Source organism: Balaenoptera musculus, chromosome 1 (assembly GCF_009873245.2).
Source record: "Balaenoptera musculus isolate JJ_BM4_2016_0621 chromosome 1, mBalMus1.pri.v3, whole genome shotgun sequence".
Classification (NCBI taxonomy): domain Eukaryota; kingdom Metazoa; phylum Chordata; class Mammalia; order Artiodactyla; family Balaenopteridae; genus Balaenoptera; species Balaenoptera musculus.
This window is the reverse complement of record NC_045785.1, coordinates 151729459-151750422: the sequence shown is the minus strand read 5'-3', so window position 1 is coordinate 151750422 and position 20964 is coordinate 151729459. Positions and strand designations below refer to the sequence as shown.

Genomic DNA, 20964 nt, shown 5'->3' with positions numbered 1-20964 from the left:
AAAACCATGTGATGAGTGGATGAAAAATGAGCAAATAAAATAATAAACCACTTGGATCACATGTTTTAAACCTGTTTAAAACAGGTTTTGTGTTTCCCCACAAAACCACCAGGCGGCGCAGGAGAACACATGCTTTGGACCTGGGCAGCAAACTGTGAAGGCTTCCAATCAGTGGAGGACAAAATTCCCTCCCTACACAGGCACTGTTCTCTGGCCAGGGAACCATCCAGCTGTAAGAGAGTTAAGAAAGTAGAAAATCTCCCAAGGGGGGGACTGTCTGGCTGGAAGGCATCACAGCAGGTCTTTGGTTCTTTCTCCTAAGATGATCCTCACACTGTCTCAGAAAGAGTCTGCTAATGCCTCTCCATGGCTCCTGCATTTCCAAAGGCTAGACTCAGGTTATCCAACTGAAACCTTAGTGCTGAGGGAACCAGCACCGGGGGGAGGTTCAGCTTTCCTTCCAGGAGGACAGCGGGGATGGCTCCAGTCTTGGCTCCGTGACCGCCATGTTTTGTTCAGGAGCTGCCAAGTGGTAGGAAGTGATGGGAAAGAGAAGGATACCTTATTCTGGGAATCTTGATGGAAACGGGAAGCCAGAAGCTATTCATTAACTAGATACACATTGGCAAGAAGCAAGTCCAATTATTTGGGGTGTCTTTAACTCACAACTTAAAAACACAGTAGGGGGCTTCCCTGGTGGCACAGTGGTTGAGGGTCTGCCTGCCAACGCAGGGGACACGGGTTCGAGCCCTGGTCTGGGAGGATCCCACATGCCACGGAGCAACTAGGCCCGTGAGCCACAATTACTGAGCCTGCGCGTCTGGAGCTTGTGCTCTGCAACAAGAGAGGCCACGATAATGAGAGGCCCGTGCACCGCAATGAAGAGTGGCCCCCACTTGCTGCAACTAGAGAAAGCCCTCGCACAGAAACGAAGACCCAACACAGCCATAAATAAATAAATAAATAAATAAATAAAAATTTAAAAAAAATAAAAATAAAAAAAATAAAAACACAGTAGGAAAAGAACAGAGAAATAATCACATTTAGCTGTTCGACAATTCTCTCTCTTCTCCTGGAATCCAATTTTTCCAAAACAATCTTTAAAAAGGAAGATAATTTAAAGAGTATTTAGCTTTATGCAATCCCCTTACTTCTCAGATGAGGAAACAAGAGCCCAGAAAGGGGAAGTGATGTGCTCAAGGTCACTGTGTAGGTTAGTGGCAAAGCTAGGAAAAGAACCCAGGTCTCCTGATTCCTAGCTCAGGGTTTTTCCATCCAGTTTCCCTGTCTCTCAATACGCGTGACAGGTCCTAAGCAAAGCTGCAATTTAAAAAAGAAATGTATAGTTTGGCAGTACCTCAAAAAATTAAGCAAAGAATTACCATATGAGCCCGTATTTCTGCTCTCAGGTATATGTCCTAAAGAATTAAAAACAGGGACTCACACACGTACATGTACACACATGTTCATAGCAGCATCATTCACAATAGCTGAGAGGTGGCACGAGCCCAAATGTCCATCAAAGAATAAATGAATAAACAAATTGCAGGTTATCGCTAGGAGAGGAGAAGCATACCATCCAGCCGGGGGCGGGGCTTGGGGGTGGAGTTGTCAGGGCTCTTCAAGGGAAATGCAGTCTAACTATGGAGCATCCCGTGGAGGAATAAGGAAAATCCCATATCCTTGAGAGGGCAGATAGAGACTGCAGAAGAGGGGGTGGTGATGACTGTCTTGGAAAGTCTGAAGAGGGCGTGGAATTTTTCTGTTTAGCTCCATGGGGGCAAAAGAAGAATCAAATGGGAGGAAGTTCCAGAGAGGCAGATGCTTCTCTGAGATGCAAGGAAGAATAATCCACAGCCATCGTACAAAACCATTCATGAAAATGAAACACACCACCCACACACGCTACCACTATGATGTATCTGAATGATCCTTTTATATCGAATCAAACAGGTAAGAGGTGAAGTGTAAGACTATAAAATACATTGAAGGGGGGTCTACTGCATGGGGAGTGAGGAAAAGAACAAAAATAAATAAAACCAAAGGAGAAATCTTGTGTGGACTGTTGGTGTACTATGAGCTGGAGAACATGATTAATTCAATTCTTGTGTATCTGAGATGCCCGCACCCCAATCCACTGTGTGCAAAGAAAAGCCAAAAAAAAAAAAAAAAAAAAAAGAAGAAGAAGAAGAAGAAGAAAGAAAAGAAAAGAAAAAAGAGAATAGAGTCACCTGAATATGAAGTGTTCTGCATGTGACGTGCTGAGCTCACTGCTTTTCATAAAGAATCCAAACGGCATTTGGTCAGGTGCGTCCCTGACAATGTGCCCCCGCAGGAGGGAAACTGGATGCTTATCAGGATCACCTGGGTACTCTTTAAATACACAAATCCCTGGACCCTCAAACTTCTAGGTAGGGCGTCAAATCAAGCCTGCAGATTAGAAATTTTTTTTTAATTTGAATGTCCTTAGAACCTCTGTTATCTTATATGGGGGTGCTTCACACACTTAGGCAACCTTCCTGAACTCAAGGCCTCTAAATCTGCAAGCCCTGAGGGAGATTTGAATTCAAAATATCTAAGATGGGGCCCAGGAAAGCACACGTGAGTTGATTGATGATCAGCCACTGGTGGGGACAGCAGACATGACAGCCTCTCTTGGTTGAGTTCAAGAGCATTGGCCAGGCAGCAAAACCACCTGGGTTTGAAGCCGCTCCCCACTTACAAGGTGGGGATCACGGGCAAGTACTGAAACTTTGGAGCTTTGTATTTCTCATCTGAAAAATGCAGATAATAGAAGCATCTATTCCAGAGGGCTGCCGCTGTGACTTGATATCCCAAATCCTATATAAAGCACTTAACAAAGCATGGGGGCACAAGCTCAAGAAATGTTAGCTACTGCTATCCATCGGGCTTTGAACTACCTCTAGGACACTACCAGCAACAGCTCCAAGGAGCAATACTACTTATCCAACCACAGTCAGTGTGCTTTTCTATTTTTCCTTTTTTCTGGGTCCTGGTTTGCTTTCTTTCCCCAGATTGGGGGGGCCCCTGGTGTTGATCCCACAAGCTGTCCCTGGCAGATGGATGAGAGGCCCACAGGTCCCACAAGCTGTTGCCGTCAGGAGCTCCCCGCTTTCCCGCAGCCCCATTCTGAGCAGGCTGGACCGGTGGTCACAACACATCTGAAGTGATGGGGAGAAAAGACAGGCTGCGCTGAGACACGCCTCAGTCGGCAGCACCACGGCCCCCGCAGCAGAACCCGCCTTGGACTTTTGGCCAGCAGTCAGCCGGCCATTCGTTCACTTACCAGACCTGGTGGCAGGCGCCAGTCTAGAGAATATACAGGGACAAGAGCTGAGGTTTCTCTACTCTTGCAGAGCCTATCTCTCAGTGGGGAAGACAGGAAATAAACGTTGAACAGCAACAACAACAACAAAATCAGGCAGCAATAAGTGCAAAGAAGAAAATACAATCTGACCTGCACACAATGTTTACAGTAGCCTTTTCCATAATTGCCAAATTTGGAAGCACCCAAGTTGTCCTTCAGTAGGTGAATGGATAAATAAACTGGTCCATCCAGACAATGGAATATTTTTTTAGCACTAAAAAGAAATGAGCTATCAAGCCTTGAAAAGACATGGAAGAAACTTAAATGCCTACTAGTAAGTGAAAGAAGCCAATCTGAAAAAGCTACCTACTGTATGATTCTAACTATGGAACATTCTGGAAAAGGCAAAACTATGGACACAATAAAAAGATCAGGGGTTGGAGGGAAGGAGGGATGAATAGGTGGAGCACAGAGGATTTTTAGGGCAATGAAACTACTCTGTATGATACTCTAATGGTATCATTATAGTTTGTCAAAACTCATAGAATGTACAATACCAGGAGTAAACCTTATTGCAAACTATGGACTTTGGGTGATAAGGATGTGTCAATGTAGGTTCATCAGTTGTAACAAATGTACCACTCTGGTGGGAATGGTGATGACACAGGGGTGGCTGTGCATGTGTGGGGGCAGGAAGCATATGGGAAATCTCTGTACCTTCTGCTCAATTTTGCTGTGAGTCTAAAAGTGCTCTAAAAAATAAAGTCTATTAAAAAAAAGAAAAAAGAAACCACAGTGATGGTGATGTGATAAAAGAAAGTGAATGGTCAAGGAAGGCCTCTGTGAAAAGGTGACATTTGACCAAGATCTAAACGGCAATAAGGAGCCAGCCTTGTAAAGATGGGTCAGAAAAACATTCCAGGCAGAGAGAACTGCCTGTGCAAAGGCCCTGTGGCAGGAAGCAGATGGGGACATGCAAGAAACTGAAAGAAGCCGGTGTGGCTGGAGCTTGGAGGGTACGTGGGGAAGAACAGAACAAGTCATAGTCGGAGAGGGAGACAAGAGTATACTCCCAGAGGGCTGAAGGCCAAAGTAAGGAATTAAAATATATTCTAAGCATGTCAGGAAACTATTGTAGGGTTCTAAGTGGTGAACTGACCCGATAAGATTTGTTTGTAAAGACCACTCTGCTGTGTGGAGGGTGGAATGTAGATGGACAACACTGGAAGCAGGGAGACCTTGTAGGAGGCGCTGCATCCTCTGGGGCAAGGCCAGCCCCTCAGCTTCCAAACCCAGAAAGTTCATCACACAAAGTATTCCCCGGTGGTGAGGGCAGAGCTGAAAAATTCTGCAAGAATCTTTTAGTGCTGGGTGTTTACGATGGGTCCAGAGAAGCTGGGTGGCTTCTTCGGAAGTGCCTCAGGCCCTCTCCGAGGGGGAGGGTGGGTGGCTAGCTGCTTCACAGTCCTTGTTTTACATTGGGCTTTTGCATAAGGTTTTGTTTCAAGAAAGGATTCTGTTAGTAAAACAAAGAACTGAAAACCCCTGTGCAACAGCCTAACTTCCCAAATGCAGAAACCCTGCGCCCAGTGGCAAAAACGTGAGTGCAACAGCCAGGTGCAGGCGTGAGGAACAGCACACCAGGCTGGGGCCGCAGCACTGCAATGGAAACCGTCTGGCTTCCCGTGGCTAGCATTTCCTCACTGAGGCCTGGGGTGCCTTCTCGGGACAGCCTCACAATCCCTGACACCTCTGGTCAACCTGTGTCCATCCCCACCCCAGCTGCTTCTGTCCTTTATGTCTCTCTTAAAATAAAACGTGCTTCGAAAGCCCTCCCTGATCAGGCCCTTGCATACCTGCCCAGTCTCATCCCCCGCTCCTCCACTCACCCCCAGTTATACTGAATTATTCCTAGTTCCATGAATAGTCCTTGCTCGCTCACCCACCGAGAGAGAACCGCACAGACGACGGCCACACCATCTACGACAGCAGGAGCCTGGCCCACAGCCTCTGCAGCAGACAGCCCAGAGTGGTCAGGACTCAGGCAGTGACTACAGGCTTTCAGATATTTTTTACCAGTATTTCCAACTCAAGACCAACCAGGGAAAGACAAATATGCTTCTCAGACCAATCACATAGGATGCCTGCTTCTACTTAGCCCGCCTCCAGGTGCCCATGTCAGTCCGAGCATACAGGAAGCCTTCCCTTTCTTTCACTAAAAACCTGTCCTCTCCCCTCTCTGCCTTTAAGTCTCTGCCAAAGCAAGTGATGGTGGCTGACTCCCTTGCTATAGCTCACTCCAAATAAATAGCCTCTGCTTGTTCTCATTTGGGTGGCATTTATTTTCACACTAACTTTACATAAGTTGCTCTCTTTTCCTAGTCTGCCTTTTCTGCTCTTTCACCCAACTTTCTGTTATCTTTCAGGCTCAGGGCAGGTGACACCACCTCTGGGAAGCCTTCCTTGGTTTCCCCGGAACACCCTATCCCACCAAGGCTGGATGCAGTCCTCATCCTCCTTGCTCCCAGAGAATTCTGGGATATACTCGCTGTAATGAGTGCTAGGTCTTTGGTGTAGATTGTTGTCTCCCCAGTGAATTCCTTGAGGCTGTCAAGCACACAGAGAACCTAGTGGGCATTTACTGGATGTTTATCCAGCATCCTTGCTCTCCTCCTCCTGTACCTGTGTTCATCAGCTGGCACTGCCATTACAAAATACCACAGACTGGAAATTCACTGTCTCACAGTTTTGGAAGCTGGCAGTCCAAGATCAAGGTGCTGGCAGGGTTGGTTTCTCCTAAGGTCTCTCTCCTTGGCTTCCAAATGGCTGCCTTCTTGCAGTGTCCTCACATGGCCTTTCCTCTGTGCAAAGGCACCTCTGGTGTTTCTTCCTCTTCTTATAAGGACACCAACCCTATTGGATTAGGGCCCACCGTAATGACATCATTTAACCTTAATTACTTCTTTAAAGGCTCAGTCTCCAAATAGAGTCACATTGTGGGTAGACCTTCAACATATGAATTTTGCGGGGGGACACGATTCTGTCCATAATAGTATCCACATTTTTCTTCAGCAAATTTATCTCTGCCTCTTTCTCAGAATGATCCTACCCCAATTCCAGGGTTGGCTTGTGATTAGTATAAGAAAATTAGCATTCCCTACCCCTCACCACTATGGTTGGTTTAGGAAAGGATACTTCATCCAGCCAGAGGCAGTGTGCTTCACGTAGACTTCTGCTAAAAGCTCTGGGAAAGACAAGTTTCCCCCTCTCTTCTGAAAGAGATCCAGTGAGGAACCCCCCTAAGGGGAGAGGATGGAGCTTCAGTGAGTGGGAGTAGGGTGGTCTCCAAGCATAATGTGAGGACACTCAACACTGCAGAAGGCAGAGAGAAGACACAGGAAGACCTGATCCTTCGCGTCACTGAGTCACTGATTGAGCATTTCCCGAAGCAAGCCCTACTTGGGGATTTTAAATTACTTGTGTGTTTATATTAAAAATTCTCTTGAATTTTTAAGCCATCTGGATTTGAGTTTTCTATCACTTGGAAATGACAGTGCTATCAGAATCAGAAATGTCCCTAGTATGTTGGTTGAACACATACGCTTCCCGTGACCTCCACTTTCTGTATTAAAAAAGCATTCCTCCCTCCACCTACCTGCCTGCCTCTGCCTGGACCTGGCCCCAACCCTCTGCTCTCAGTTGGTTAGCTAGTGGGAAGCTGCTGCATTGCACAGGGAGATCAGCTCGATGCTTTGTGACGACCTAGAGGGGTGGGATAGGGAGGGAGGGAGGGAGGCTCAAGAGGGAGGGGATATGGGGATATATGTATATGTATAGCTGATTCACTTTGTTATACAGCAGAAACTAACACAACAATGTAAAGCAATTATATTCCAATAAAGACATTAAAAAAAAAAGAAAGAAAACTCAGGGCATTTCTATCTCCTGAGGCCCTTAAAATGTAGCCAAAGTGTGTACTGTGCTGGAAACGAAGGAGATAAAGCACCCCCCCCACCACCAAACCCTCCCGTGCTAATGGGGTGTGTGAAGAGGGACACAGGAGGGTGTCATAATCAGTGCTTTTTTCCCCATCTTAAAATAAATAAATAAATTGGAAAAAAAAACCCCAAAAACTATCTGCTCTCTCCTGAATTTCCAAACTCTTCTCAACTTGCTCCCTGCCTTAGCAGAGAAATATCTTCATGAGTTTCTCTCATAACGAAACCATAGCATCATTCTCTGTATCTCACAGCCTCCCTATATGTACCTGAAGTTTTTTCTTCCATTTCTTCTCATGAAAGTTTTTTTTTTTTTTTTTTCAACAGTGGTCAATGGCTTCTGCCTTTACTTATTTCATTCCCATTCACTCCTCATCCAACGACATCCTGGAACTCTCCTGTCTGGACCTCCCATTGGCCTCCTGATGGCCAAAACCAGTGTTCTCAGTCTCATCTTGCCAGACCTCCTGGAGGCACTAACACTTGTTAACCACCCCAGCCATCCCTCCTAACATCCTTTCCTCCTTGACCTCTGAAAAACCACCCCGGGGCCTCGTTTTCTCTCTGTCCCTTCTAACCTCCACGGTGGCACTGATCACACTGCTGGATCCTCTTCTGCCTGATGTCCTCAGTGTCTCCTTCAGGGTCCTGACCCTCCATCTCTATTCCCTGTCTTTGTTGGTGGTACCCACCTAAGTCACCAAGCTAGACACCTGGAATCACCCTTAAATCCCACCTCTTCTCACATCTCACATCCAGGCACCAAGGCCCTTGGACTGTCTCCTTCTTGGTGTCTCTCATTCCCCCTCCCTTCTGCATGTTCCCACCTGCTTACCTCTGATAAATATCATGTCTCATGAACCACTGCAATAACCTCCCAATTGGTCTCCTTCCAATCCATTCTCTGTGTTGCTATTACAGTGACTTTTCTAAAACCCCACCTGATCATGTCAGTGCTCTGCTGCAAACCTTTCCATTTCTCCCCATCAATCTATAAGATCAAATCCAAACCCCCAAGCATAGCATATCAGGCTCTTTGAAATCAGGTTCCTGGAGGCCTCTCCAAGCCCACCCAAACCCTAAATGCTTCCTTACTGAATGCTGTGCCAGTTTCTAAGCATACCACACCATTTACAACCTCCATACTTGACCCGTGCCATCCCCTGTGCCTGGAAAGGCCTTCCCTCCTTGTCATGTGATTAATTCCTACTCAGTCTTCAAGACCTCACTGCTCAGTGAAGAATTCCTTGTGCTTCGCCTGTGCCCCCCACCCCCAAGCAGAGCTGAGAGTCCATCTCATCTCTACTGTAGCTTAAACCTGCCTCTCTGAGGCCCTCAGCACACTGGCAAAACTATGTGATTAAAGTAAGGGTTGGAGACCTTTTCTGTAAATGTCTAGACAGTAAATATTTTAGGCCTTGTAAGACAGACGGTCTCTGTCACAAGTACTGAACTTTACTATTACAGTGTGAGGGCTGCCATAGACAATAAGTGAGCGGATGGGCATGGCTATGTTCCAATAAAACTTTATTTACAAAACAGGCAGTGGGCTGGGATTGGCCTGAGGGCTGTAGGTTGCTCACCACTGGCTTACGCTGTCTCCCCTCTTTGTGGAATTCGTGAGGCTCAGACAATGCCCTGATCATTTTTGTGTCCCTAGTGTCTGGCAGGGTCCCTGGCAGGAAATATTTATGGCAAGGAAGATCCAAGTAAAGCTCTCAGTCCTGCCACTTCTCTTTTGTTAATTACTTGTTTTCTAAGCCTTTTTTAAAATCTCAAAAATGGAAATAAATATTCCCGCTTTGCCTGCTGCAAATGCTCATTGTGAGAATCACATGAATAATGCATAGGAATGTGAAGCACAGTACAGATGGAAGCTGTTTCACTGTTCAAGTGACTCCACTACACACAGACCTTTATCAGGTAAGCCTAAGTCCTAGAGAGGGCCTGTGATCTGCCCATCGTTCTGTCCATCTGCTGGCTGGTCTGGGGCTTAGCCACAGGCCACTCTCTGCCCTAAATCATCCTCCTGCTCTGGAAGCGAAGCCCAGGGGTGAGGTTTCTCGACCACTTCTCCTCTCCCCGTCACTCCACCTGCCTTCTCCTAGATTCCAGATTCCACAGGTGCCCCTGGGCAGGTGTGAAAGAGACTGTGTGTGTGACAGATGAATGGCTTGATGGCCTCCAAGGCCTCCCTGAGATTTGAGGATGGTCTCTGGGTTTGATTCAACAGGGTTAGAATCTGATGACCGACTGGTAGTGGATGGAGAGAAGGAGGATGGCATCAAAGTTTCTAGGTTGGGAAACTGGATTAGGATGACACATAACCGGCATCAAGAATAAAGAAAGGGGAAAAGTCTGGAAGTGGTTGGGGCTCAGGGAGATCATGAGCTTGGAACCAAGTTCAGTTAGAAATGCCCAGGGTCGTGAACAAAACAGCTCTGCAGGTAGTCTGAGGCTGTGCTCCCGAATTACTGCCTGGGGATACGCACACCAACAGATTAGTGCTATGAGGCCACGTGCCAGCAGCTAGCTCCTAGAGTAAACTAATGGAATGACTAGAATAGTACTACAAGAACCAACTAAGGAACACACTCACACATCACTGCCACAGGATATTGTGGGGGAACAGAGAGATAATAAAAGCCCAACAGAGCCAACGCAAAACTCAGCCATTCTGCATTAGATAAAAAACAAACAAACAAACACGCAGCAGGGTTTATTACTATAGGTGCCCAGAAGCAACCTGTTCAGAAATCAGAGAGAGGAGCTGAAACAAAAGAGGAGACAGAGGCACATCAAAATAAGTGAGGAAGGGCCGTGTGTGTGAGGTCTGAAAAGAGCTCGGAAGTATTCCAGACTGGGCCGGGGGGTTCCTTGTAGACAGGCAGGCAGGCCCTCTTAGCTGGAACTCAGGACTAGGATATAAGGAATTTCTCAAGTAATCTGTTCCCAGTACAAACCAAGAACAGTTGTAAATGATTTATACATAAATATAAATCTGAGTGGCTCAGGTTACTGCTATAATAATCACATTTTCCCTCACTTTCTGTTTTCTTTCTTGAAGAACAGAGAAAGAGCCAGTGTGTGTCCTCTATCACGTTTGTTTTGGCAGAAAAAACAGTCGAGGAACTGGCCTAAGAGACAAAATCTACACTCTCTGTGCACCATGCAAGCCCCTGTGACCGGACTCCCGCCCCGCTCAGCCTCCTCTCCCGCAGGTCCAGCCCAGACCTCGCACCACTCCCCAGACCGGCCAGGAGCTTTCTGGACCTTTGGCCACACTATGCATAGGCTGGAAGTGCTATCCCCTTACCTCTCTACAAGGCCCTCAGTGGCAACCTCTCCGCAATGCTGACCCTAATTTCCCACTGAAAGTGGGCTGCAATTTCCCCTGTGCTCCCCAGCACACTCTGTTCCAGGGGTCATTTCCTCCTGCCTGTGGGAATAGTTGCTCCAACATCCATCTCCTGCATCAGACTCTGAACTTCTTGAGGTCAGAGTCCGTGTTTTGTCTCCCTTTGTAGTGAGACAGTACAATAAATATTCGTGGGGCGAGTGAACAGCCATCGTATCAGATACTTCCTATTACTGAGAGATATGCATCCCATCAATGAATTAGTATATTATAAACCCTTGATTAAATCACAAATGATAAAAACTGTTATTACAGTATAAGCCTGAGTAATAAAAATAACAGCAATAACCTAATAATAATATCTATTAAGCATCCCATGAAGTAGATAGATCCTGTCCCTGCTCAGCAGACACACTCATCTCCTTTTTTCCTGAAATCCTCCCCCACTCCCTCTCAGGGCTTCTGTCTGATCGCAGTCAGGCCACCCTGCTTTCTCCATCCCACAGACAGACTCTCAGAATCTTGGGATTCAGCCGCTCCAGGCACTAACCCCAGAACGGCCATCACCTCCGTTCCCAGCCTCCCCGCGTCCTCATCCCGGGGGCTTCCGCTTAGCTGCCCTGGTTCTGAGGTCACCTTCAGCAGAGGGTTGCCCTGGGCACTGTGGAGGACCCTCCTCCCTGCTTCCCCTCCTACCTCAGTTCTCCTCCTCCCTTCCATCTCTCATGCCAAGGAAGGAACCATGCAACAGATGGTGACCCCAGCCCACTCACTCCCTCCACTCACAGGCATCTGAAGGCCAGAGGGGTTTCCTAGGAAACTGGAAATGCCCCCCTATTAATCATCAGCCTGTCCCGAAGAGACAGAGCACCAAGCAGGGAGAAGGAGGATAGAGGGGTCTCTGGAAGAGGACGAGACAAGACGGGGAAGCCGCAGGGGGAGCTCCCTGCCTTCCTCTTGAGAAAGCCCCACGGAAGCTTGATATCTCACATCTCCCCTTCACCGCCCACGAAATGACCGCAGTCTCAGCATCTTTACAAAGTCTCTCTGCCCGCGCAATCCTCCCACCTCCCCTTTATGGGGCTGTAACTACACCGAACCCTCCCGGGCCCAAGGACTTGACAGCCTAAGAAAGCACTCACCAGCCTGCTTCTAGATCTGCCTCTCCCCCTGCCCAGGAGGGGAGACCCTGCTTCCTCCCTGTGTGGGGTTGAACCAGTTGTCTTCTAGGATTTTCCAACAGCTAAAGACACCTTGTTATGGGATTCAAGCCCCCTCCCCCCTCCTCCCTTCTCAGGGTTGGAGGGGGGTGGTCTCCATCTGCTTGGTGGCTGTGTTTCATGCTTGGCTCCCTTGCGTGGTCAGGGGGAGAGATCTGGGAGGAGTGAGGGGCTGTGTGTTTAACCATTGATAGGGTTCTGCTTGGTGGCAGGGGCACCAGCAGGTCTGGCCCCTCCTCTCCCTGCCTGGGCTAAGTTCACAGAGGCCAACAGGGTCTCAGCAGGAGTGCAGGGTGGGGGCACAACAGTATCAGGTGGCCCTGATTCCCGCCGGGAGGGGGTGGAGGGGGACACCTGGGTTTAGGATTAAGGATTTGGCTGAAAACAGCTGTTTCCTGATCAACACCCAGACCTAATCTATAGGTTGAAACCTGAACCACTTGGCTATTTATTAAGTTGGGGGTGACGGAAGGAGGGGTCGGGAAAGAAGAAAGGGGGAAGGGACCTTTTCCTCGAGGTGCCCACCATAAATATCTAGTGAATTTCTCGAGTTCACTCCAGGCTCTCTGGGGCACAAAGCACTTGCAGGGCACCTTGGTGTGCAAAAGCCACCAGGCAGCCAGGCTCCACACAAAGGCTGCGCCCACCAGGAAAGTGCCCCCCTTCTAGGGGGAAAGGTGCAGGCACCTCACTGCGGGGGCAGAGCTGGTTGAGACACTAAGTCAACAGAGCTTGGACATAAGAGACCTGCTGCATACTTTTTCATAACTGATTTGTGTGGATCTACAACAAATCTTTTAACCATCTGCTTATAGTGGACCTTTAGATTATTTTTCTTTATTTTTTCTCCATCACCACAATGCTACAATGAACACCCTTGTACATACAACACGATATATGGAAGAAGTGGGGTTGCTGCCTTATCCTGTTTCTTTGACCCCAGGCCAACTGGAGCCTGACACATCATAGCCTGGCATAGCAAGACAGCCCAAAGTATACAGGCAGCTGGGTCCACAGCCCAGCCCTGGACAGCCGACCGCACAGGCCGGCTGTTGCTGGGCACGCTGGGAGGGATATCGCTGGTGCTATAATCCAGCCAAGCCAGCTTTCTGAGGTTCTTTGGGGCTGTGCATTTTCTCCTCATTATTATTGCTTATTCATTCATCCTCCAAGAGGCAGGACTGGGAAACATACATGGAATGGAAAAGACTCTCAAATGTAGTCAGTATAGCTGCCTGTTAGCTGATGTGACACGTTGTGTAGGGGCTGCCTTCAAAAAGGTTTGTGGATATCTATGAATTTCCCTTATGCCGGCTCTACTCACTGCCCCTGCTCGGGGTTAACTGAGCTCTGACCAGTTTTCTTATAGAGATTAGCAGGTAAAGCAAATTGCAAAGGGAACAAAAGTTAACATGTAGGGTATGCAGACAGCCTCCACCTTGGAGACATCAGCTAAAGACACAGGAAACAATCTTCCCTTGGTGGGGGGAGAAATTCTGCCACCTCCAAGAAGGAGAAGAAGAGCCCCCACCTCTCTACAACTTAAGAACCAACTTCACACTCATCTCCCTGTTTTCTACCCTCAGAGAGAAAGTTTCACAGCAATTAGACACACATCTTCTTCACAGCTGGAGGGAGAAGAGAGAGGGCTGTGAAGCTCTCCATCCCCCTCCAAGTCGGGGAGAAGACACCCAGGATAGCAGAGCCGGCTCCCCTGGGCCTGTTAGTAAAGGGAAATGGCTCTGAGGAAGGCTGGAGGGGGAAGTAATCATAATCCTATGGACATAATCCTATGTGTCCAAGGGTACAGCCCAATATTTGGGAGGGGTAAGAAGGAGGGACCTGAGTGGGAGAGAAGGTAGAGACTGAAGGTAGAAGGCCTGAAAGGGAAGCTTAAATTTAGTATGAGAAAACCTAGGGTTCCTCAAAACATGAAACACAGAATTACCACATGACCCAGCAATCCACTCCTGGGTATATACCAAAGAGAACTAAAAATGTATGTCCACATCAGAACTTAAACATGAATGTTCACAGTAGCATAACTGATCATAGCCAAAAAGTTGAAACTACCTAAATGTCCATCAACTGATGATGGATAAGTAAAATGTGGTATATCTATATATAAAGGAATATTATTCAGCCATAAAAAAGGAATGACATATGGACACATGCTACAACATGGATGAACCTTGAAAACATCATGCTAAGTAAAAGAAGCCAGACACAAAAGACCACACATTATACCATTCCGTTTATACAAAATGTCTGGAATAGGCAAATCTACAGAAGTGGGAAATAGATTAGTGATTGCCTAAGGCTAGAGGAAGACCAAGGTCAGGGGTGGGAAGAGGAGTGACTGATAATAGGTATGGGTTTTTTTGGTGGAAGTGGAAGGTAATTAAAATGTTCTAAAATTAATTATGGTGATTGGTGCCCAACTTGGTGAATATATTAAAAATCAGTGCATTGTATACTTAATTTTTTTTCAAATTTATTTTTTATTGAAGTATAGTTGATTAACGAGTTGTATACTTTATATAGGTGAATTGTATGGTATGTGAATTTTATCTCAATAAAGCTGTTATTTAAAATATCAAAGAGAAAAAAGAATTAATTACATAAGAACTTGGAAGACTTTGTTAGAAAATTGTGATACTTCAAAAAGGGAAATGAATGATTAAATTTATAAATGCAGTTTCAAATGTTCAAAGGAACTTAACTAAGTTTATTAATGGAATCAAACAAGTGATTGTTAAAATTTATGAGATTTATGAAGAGAATTGTAAAATTTGTCAGTTGAAATGAAAAGTTTAAGAAAAATTAGGTTTGGGGATTCCTAACTTTAATATACTGAATATTGATTTTTAAAAAAAGACCTAGGGTTAAGTTCCTGGATGCCACCCAGAACAAGTCACTGTTTGTCTTGTCCCTGTCTCCACAGTAAATTGCAAAATGCTGTACAAAGGGAATGCTGCAGAAAGAACAGCCCGAAACCTCAATCTCTGTCTTGGCAGCTTTCCTAAAGGGTGATAGCTGTACAAACCCCTAGCCACCTTTCTTTCAAACCCCAGCTCCTCATTCTAGTCACTGACCAATGCATTCTCAGGCTCCCTGAGTGGGGTGTCCATTTGGAGCCCGGGCCTCTGTCCATCTGAAGAGCTACCATCTGGACCCATCTGCTCAAATGTCACTCACGTTAAGCTGCTTACTCCACCCTCGATTTGTGGGATTCCAAGCCTAGTTTCAACAGACCAGGGTTCTAAAGCCATTTGAAAACCATAGGATGAACTCAAGCAGGAAAAAAAAAGGAGCGGGGAGGCAAGACTATTGAAGAAGCTTGGGATGAGGGCAAGAGAGATGACATCCAGCCCCTTAACAGGACTGTGAGCTTCTTGAGGGTGAGGGCAGTGGCTTCTACCTTTTTCCTGTGTTCTTCATAGAAGCGAGCGCCAGCTCAAAGCAGAACGGGGCTAGCTAGGAAGATGCAGACCAGGGGAAACACCCCAGACATGGATTCTGAGATGCAGCTTCAAGAGTAAGTGACGTAGTATAATCCCTCTGGCACATGGAAGGGGCATGGACTTGCGAGCCACACACCTGAGTTTCAATCCCACCTCAGCCATTTACCTGCTGCGTGGTCTTCAGCAATTTGTTTACTCTCTCTCTTAGAGCCTCAGTTTTCTTGTCTTTGAATGGGATAATACACTTACTTATTATAAGATTATTGTGATGATTATTAACTGAGTTGATTTAATTCATTTTAAATGAATTAATGGGTTAATGTTTATGTATAGCATCTAACACAAGGCCTGGCCCAAACTAGGCATTCAAAAACTATTGGTCATTTTCCCTTCCCCACAAGTTACAGCTGGTGCAATGTTTTGCTACATGACTTTGGACAAGCTGGACTTCCCAACCTACAGATCTATTTTGTAGATGTACAAAATACACAATGCCTGTGCTAATAACCATACGTTAGCTTTGTGGCCAAGGAGTTATTATTCACTCTTAGAGCCAACATACGGTTATCTGCACAAGTGTTGTCTACTGTGGACCAGAGAGAAGGGAGGTTCCTGCAAGATTCCAGACCAGCCAAAGCAGCCCCGTGCTGCCCTCTCTCCTGCCTTTACCCTGGCCTCCTTAACCAAAGTGCTTCAAACTCCTGGAGACCACCCTGCACGGCTCCAATCCTGCCCTTGTTCATGCCAGCTTCTTCCACCAGTGGTCCATGACCTATGACATCAACTGCACCAGACGGGAGTCAACCTCAACGGAGCCAGGTCAGTTCTTCTGAGGCTTCCATCCTGCTGTCAATATTGGTCTCGCTGCTGATATTCCAAGGATTGCACAACCCCAGTTGCATTTTTTTTTTTTAATTTTTTTTTTTTATTTTTATTTATTTATTTATTTATTTATGGCTGTGTTGGGTCTTCGTTTCTGCGTGAGGACTTTCTCTAGTTGCGGCAAGCGGAGGCCACTCTTCATCGCGGTGCGCGGGCCTCTCACTATCCTGGCCTCTCTTGTTGCGGAGCACAGGCTCCAGACGCGCAGGCTCAGTAGTTGTGGCTCACGGGCCTAGCTGCTCCGCGGCATGTGGGATCTTCCCAGACCAGGGCTCGAACCCGTGTCCCCTGCATTGGCAGGCAGATTCTCAACCACTGCGCCACCAGGGAAGCCCCCCAGTTGCATTTTTAAGATTCCTGTCTGACATGATAAGGAGGCACAGGGAGGAAAGGACTAAGACAGCAGGAGAGAGCAGCATCTGTTCTTCCTCTCTCTCCAGCCCTCTGCATTCACATCCAACACAGACATCGGTCTGGATCCAACTGCCATCCTGGCAGGCTTCTACAGGCTGGAGGAGATGTGAAAATACAGGCGCGTGGAGGGGAGGTGGAACAGACAGGGGAAGGTTGTTTCCTGCATTATAAGAGGCACCATTTGTCTAGAAGTCTGGGGCAAAGTGCTGGCTATTATGCTCACGCCGAAGACACCATTGGCTCCAGCGGTGTAGGGAAAAGCTTGGTGTTAATGCCCTGAGTGAGCGCATACACCTGCTTGTAGAAGGGCCTCCCTTTGCTAGTCTACAATCCTCCCATTAGAAACGGAAACTCACAGGGTGACATGCTGTCTCAAACCCAACAGCCCAGCCTCCAGTAAAAAGGTGGGTTTCGTAGGGCAGCAAGGTAGGCCGAGAGGGGTGTAGAAGCGATTGCATCACCTCAGCAGAAACAAGGTAGATAGCACACGCTACTGAGGGGAATAGCTCTCACTGCTGCCAGCTGTGGCTCCACACCTAGCTCTGCAGATCTCAGCGCCCAGGAGAAGGTAGCTAAGCACGGATGCTGCCTCAGGGGCCCGGAACTGGTCCTGGGGCAGGGAGTGCGGAGGCACAACAGTTCCTAATGCAGTTCCACGGCCCTTCCCCAATCATCCCACAGCGGTGTGTCCTGAGCCCACGATGGCCACAGCAGCCTGTTGTAATGTTTCTGGAGAGAGAAGGCCCAGCTTCTCACCAACAGGCAGAGGGGCTGAGGAGTGTGAGTGTCATTAACCAAATGACTCCATTTGAGAAACTGAAGGCCTGGGGGAGCTGGGTGGTTCTTCTGCCTTGCATCAAAGGGCAGGTGTCTGCTCTGAGTGCCTGGCGAGGCCCAGGGGCTGAAGCACTGGGGCAGGGGAGAGACGGGATGGGAGAGAGTGCTCTGTGTGGGAAGGTGCCTCACGCTGGGGCTGCAGGAGGAGGAGGGAGGGAGGAGACCCGTGCTGGGGAGCAGATGCCTGGGGCCGCTCCAGATGGCAGTGGCCCAGAACAAAAGGAGAAGAGCCAGAGGGAAGGAGGACAGAGAAACAGAGGACTCGCTCCTCTGAGGCTTCCCAAGTGGAGAGACAAAATCAGATTCTCACCTGGAACCTGGCCGGAGGCTTGCTCAGAAACATCTCTGCAGCCCCACACCACCCTGAAAACACCCTGCAACCCCAAGCCCAAATGGTCAACCGTGTGGGTCCCAGAGCTGGAGAACAGCTGGGATTCGAATTCAGGTGCTGCCGCTTTCTCAGCTGTGGGGCTCTGAGCAGGTTCCTCCACCTTTCTGTCACCAGTAAAATGTGGGTAACAATGGGCCCTATTTCATAGGGTTCCTGTGAGGAGGATTAAATGGAAAATGCACGGCGCTGGCGGCTGGGGAGTCCTCCAGTGCTGATTCTGGCAAAGATGGCTGTTACCACCTCTAAAGAACCGCCTCAGCGCCCCCCCAGAGCTGAGTGGTCCTCAGGTGGCCATATGTGTGCGCTCTTTTCTTCTTTTGTTAAAAGTTTCCCTGTGTGTCTGAAGGTCCTCTGATCCTTTGACACTTCCTGAAGTGTGGGTGCCTCAGACTGGAGGAGGCAGTGTGGCACCCCAGCAAGAAAAACGGCCCACAATTCAGGACATCTGAGTTCTTCCCTTTTTAAAAAAATTTATTTATTTTATTTTTTTTTGGCTGTGTTGGGTCTTTGTTGCTGTGTGAGGGCTTTCTCTAGTGGCGGCGAGCCGGGGCTACTCTTCGTCGTGGTGCACGGGCTTCTCATTGTGGTGGCTTCTGTTGTTGTGGAGCACGGGCTCTAGGCGCTCAGGCTTCAGTAGTTGTAGCACATAGTCTCAGTAGTTGTGGCTCGTGGGCTCTGGAGCGCAGGCTCAGTAGTTGTGGTGCACGGGCTTAGCTGCTCCGCGGCACGTGGGATCTTCCCGGACCAGGGCTCAAACCCGTGTCTTCTGCATTGGCAGGCGGATTCTTAACCACTGCGCCACCAGGGAAGCCCCAGGACATCTGAGTTCTAATATGAGTTCTGTTGCTGTTCGTTTTGTGGACGTTGGAGAAGTAACTTCTTGAGCCTCATTGTATTCATCAATCAAATGCGAATGATGACGCCAGCCTTGCCCACATCACAGAATTGTTGTGAAAGTCAAATGACACAACTAATGTAAATGAATGCACTGTAAAAATATAGTGAACCAATATTAGGTTCCAATTTTAGGGCTCGTGGATTAGACTGGAAGTGTCCAGAGGTGCAAGCTAGAATAGGTTTGCTCTGCATCAGGCAGGAGGCAGCAGGGTGTGACTTTGGCTGCCAGTCAGATGTGCTGCTGGGTAGTGACACTGCTATCATCAGAGAAGGTGGGGGGGCTCCCAGGTTCCTTAGGCAGGGATCTGGTTAGGCAACCCAGAGTATGTGTGACCAGGGAGGAGTGTGGAAGGGCCTTAGGAGGGGGCGCAGAGATAGAAAGTAGGGAGGGTTCATGAAAAAGTGCCAAGAGAGGGGCCACAGTGACCACAAAGCTGGACTAACCCCTGATTCTGGCACAAACCTGGGGATCTGTTCCCATGCTGTTTTGCATATATTTACAGGCCCATTATAATAAACTGTACACTATTTTTGCAATCAGAGTCCTCCAAATACAAACCAAAAGAATGGTTTCCCCCCTGCTACTGCCAGTATGTTAAAGTTCAATACTTAGTAACAGGTGAAAAAGTCCTGTGGTCAGATGGATTTCCCTGGTGGTCCCTGAAACCTGACACTGTTCTAAGGCAAGTCGTAGACTTAAGAGAACCCACACAGAAACTACCTTCATAAAACAAGTATATCTGAGCCGCTGTTGATATGACAAATAATTTCACTTACTGAATACCTAGTATAAGCCAGGCACAGTGCAGGGCTCTTTATATGTTTAATCTTTACAACAAGATGTCCATTATTATCCCCACTGTATAAACCTAGAGTGGTTCGAAACTTTCCTACAGTCACAAAGCAAGGACAGCCAGAATCCATGTCATCAGCGTATTCTGTTCCTACCTTTCAACTCCCTCCCTGCCTGCATCCTCCCAGCCCAAATCTCCAACTCTTTCTGGGAGAACAGAAGCCATCTGAAAAGGGAGTTGGAGCAATGAGGCTGAGATGCCCACACTCAAGAACAGGGAAACCTTTCTCTGTTCAGGCCTCCAGGCCAGACTCCGCCAGCCCAGAAGCCTCCAGGCTGCTAGCGTGTGATTCAATGCCAATTACTCCTTGGTTAAATTTGTAGCCCTTATTTCTTGCATGTACTCCCCTGCCATCCCTGCCTTGAGACTAAGACAGGAGTTGCTGGGAGCAGCAGGAAATTTTACCCCAGAATGGAACAATGCAGACCCTGGACACAGGGTGTGGCTTCAGTGATGTCAGCTTCAGCTGTTTACGGCGCCCTGGACAGCTGTCCATCTGCCAGGGCCCACTGCTCCTCCCAGAGGAGGGGTTCTCAGACTGCCCCCCATATGCTGGGGCTGTCACTCAGGAGGCTCCCAGGTTGTAGAGGCCAGGCTAAGGGGGAGTGAGGGCCACAAACACAGCTGTTTCCCAATTTTTCAATTGAAGTGAACAGTTGGGACAATGGCAGGGCTAACGCCGGCTCACTGCATCTGCTGGAGAAAAAGGAACAAATGCTTCCCCAAAGTCAGCCTCCTGGCCTAGGAAGGCCTTGAGGTCTGGCTCTGTGGCCAACTCTGGGGAGAAGGAAGGAGATGTCCCCTCAGAAAATTCCGGGGCCTGAAACATCTCTCATCAAAGAGAAGGGGCAGGAGGTGAGAATTTCTTCCCACCCTACCCCTGAGACACGGAGCCCAGGCCCAGGCCCAAGCCCCACTCACCGTCTCTGCCTCATTCAGCCTCCTTCCTGTAACACCAGAGGGAGCTCCTTTCCAGTCTGCAGCGGGAAGGAACACTCCAGCGTCCCAAATTGCACATAAGTCAATCAACCTGTCACAAAGCAAGCACAAAGAAGAACCCCAGGGTCACTTTAGGAAAGGAAAAGAAAAGGCTTTGTGCTTTGCAGCTTGTTCATTCACTGGGAAATTACATCTTTGTCCACACCCATTTGGACAGTTTTACATAGCATAACAGCATCTTTGTTCACAGAAATTCAAAGCACTCTGCAAGAAATGGGACAGATTCTGCAAGGTGCCTAAGCATGCTGGACTTTGGGAAGGGAGGATCATCTCTCTCTTCATAAGATCATTATTGTGGCCTGACATCATAATCGAATTGCTG

The 20964-nt window shown here is 47.9% G+C and overlaps 1 protein-coding gene across 13 annotated transcripts in view; it reads right to left on the bottom strand.

The window, feature by feature from the left end:
* NFASC (neurofascin) overlaps positions 1–20964 on the bottom strand; it is a 192088-nt gene that overhangs the window by 82263 nt on the left and 88861 nt on the right. For all 13 annotated transcript variants that reach the window (XM_036823422.1, XM_036823466.1, XM_036823476.1 and 10 more), the window contains exon 2: positions 20565–20673. The gene's annotated coding sequence lies outside the window, so the exon portion shown is untranslated. The remainder of the gene's footprint in view (positions 1–20564; positions 20674–20964) is intronic.